The sequence below is a fragment of the Austrofundulus limnaeus genome, unplaced genomic scaffold, assembly GCF_001266775.1.
Source record: "Austrofundulus limnaeus strain Quisiro unplaced genomic scaffold, Austrofundulus_limnaeus-1.0 Scaffold483, whole genome shotgun sequence".
NCBI lineage: Eukaryota > Metazoa > Chordata > Actinopteri > Cyprinodontiformes > Rivulidae > Austrofundulus > Austrofundulus limnaeus.
The window spans coordinates 285,911-288,230 of NW_013952885.1; the positions used below are offsets into that span (position 1 = coordinate 285,911).

A 2,320-nucleotide genomic window follows, 5' to 3' on the forward strand; every position below is an offset into this window, starting at 1 on the left:
ATTATTATTGGGTGGGGGGTCTCATCTTGATTGTCATTTGGTAGCTCCAGATCATTTCATTTGCTTCCTTCCCTCTGCTCACAACATGTCAATAAATAATCTTCTGGTCCATTGGGAGATTTAGTGACGTCAGGCTCAGTTAGAGCTGCAGCRGTGCAATCTTAGCATAGCAGATTTACTATCAGCTGGCTGCTTAAAGTGTCATTATACTGACCGGTAAAAACCCTGTATCAGGCATGAAGAGTTAGTCTCAAGGTCTGTCCTCGGGTTATAAATTTGAACCCAAATGACCCGTTTTTCACTGCAAGCAGATCAATATGAGCTGATCTGGTCTGGGCTCTCTGGTGTTTATCAGGTTGAAGTAGGAGAACGTCCATTTTGGCCGTTGTGCAAAGTGATCGTTTGAGACATAATAATGTAATCAACACTAACTTTTGGTGGAGATGTCAAAGTAAAACATTTTAATCAATTTATACACAATTGACACATGACCATATGAAGATAACTTCTTGAAAAACGAGTCACCTGTTACTGTCTTTTCGAATGACACAGAATTTAGTCTCAGGCTCGTGGAACTTGGAATACATGACACATGGTCTGCATGGTGATGAGTCGACATGCGCCTACAAACTGTGTGCCCAAGATTTTTCTGTGTGCCAAGGAAGTGTGATGGAAGAGAAATTGCTAATCAAAGAATTGCTGCGGTTGCAGTACCATGTTGCACCACTGCAATCCCACCCTGTGGGGGATATATATCAAGAAGGCAGCTCATTACCTGAAGTGCTTGGCTCCTCTATCAGAGTCTCAGACTCATGTGAAGATATTGATCACAGACCGTCCCGTCACCTGCAGGAGGGGTCAGCTTATCTCTCTGGATCACACGGTATATTCAAGTATCTTTTAGCTTTGTTCAGTCTGTGTGTGTCCACATTTGTGTAAGCCAAGAGTGTTTCAACTTTTAGACTGTAAAAAGCCCAAAATGTAGGAACTAAACTCAGTTATTTGCATTATGAGCAATTTACTTTTTACTTTGACACAAAACTCATGATGATCTTGTATAAAAGAATGCAGCTACTGATCCCCAACAGTTCTGAGTGAAAATACAGCAACAAAACACCCAGCTGCATAAGTAAAACAAAATGGACACTTCTTCCTTAACTTAAACAGCAACATGAGAAAACAACATGTGCATTCTCCCTTGCTCATGATTGACAGTTCTGTTTTATTTCTATAAATAAAAACACTTCACTCACATTTTAGTTTCAGATTAACTGCTACAACCTAAAGGATAGAGTCCTTAAAGTTATTGTCAAAGATTTGTGGCACGTTTTCATTATGACAAACACTTGAGTTGGTTTGGTTTCAAATTTTCCATTTGAACACTTTTTCAAAATCTATTTATGTCTAAATGCATTTCCTAAATTTGCAAGCACCAATGTGTTCATAGAGGAGTGCTTTTACTTTGAAGTACTGCCCCCAAGAAAGTAATAAATAAAAGGCAATTTCACGGAGATTGAAGTTGCAATTTGGACCCAAGCCTCAGTCTGTAGATGCATAATTTTACTGTACCATCAACTAATATTTCTGCACTGGAGGCTCTTTGATGGTGTCAGTCAGATCTGACTGGCAGGAATTTTGTGTTCTGCTCTTCTGCTTTGTTCAGACCATTTACAACAATGCCATTTTGGTATCAGTATTGCAGTTTTTGTTCTCTTTTACATAACATCTGTCCRTTTTGAAAATATTCAAGAACAATAAGCTTTTTTCAACACATTTGTCACTTTTCCTTTGAAATATAAAGATGCTCTGCAGTGGCATTCACACAGAATTATTAAAAAATTGTGGGACTTACTGTCCTTTGCCATGGGCTGGACTCAGTCTGACAYAACATGGGATCAAAGTTTTCCACTGGGTGATCCTACCGCTTCAGCAGCTTGGTTCTTGTACTTGTCCAAGGTTTTAAGTGTGGCAAGTCAAGATGATTTGTATTCATCAAACTGCATGTTATTATTTGGCCAGAGAATGTCAATCATGAGAGCCTCTCCTTCACAACAATCTGACTCACCAGTTTTAAAACTTGCAATTGCAGCATTCTTTTTTTCACTCTAATAAAATGGCAACATGCACTCTAAAAATGAAATGTTGGATTTACTTAACCATGTTATGTGACCTGGTTCCACTTAACTGAGATGAGTAACTTCAAAGCAATATACCAGTTTTTTAGCCAAAGAACATGAGTATGTTGCTTTGAATTTACTCAACTCAGTTAAGTGGAACCAGGTCACATAACATGGTTAAGTAAATCCAACATTTCATTTTT

The 2,320-nt window shown here is 38.4% G+C and overlaps 1 protein-coding gene across 1 annotated transcript in view; it reads right to left on the reverse strand.

The window, feature by feature from the left end:
• chrnb4 (cholinergic receptor, nicotinic, beta 4 (neuronal)) overlaps positions 1–2,065 on the reverse strand; it is a 12,149-nt gene extending 10,084 nt beyond the window's left edge. Inside the window, exon 1 of the mRNA XM_014025545.1 lies at positions 1,853–2,065. The gene's annotated coding sequence lies outside the window, so the exon portion shown is untranslated. The remainder of the gene's footprint in view (positions 1–1,852) is intronic.
• Between the last annotated feature and the right edge of the window lie 255 nt (positions 2,066–2,320).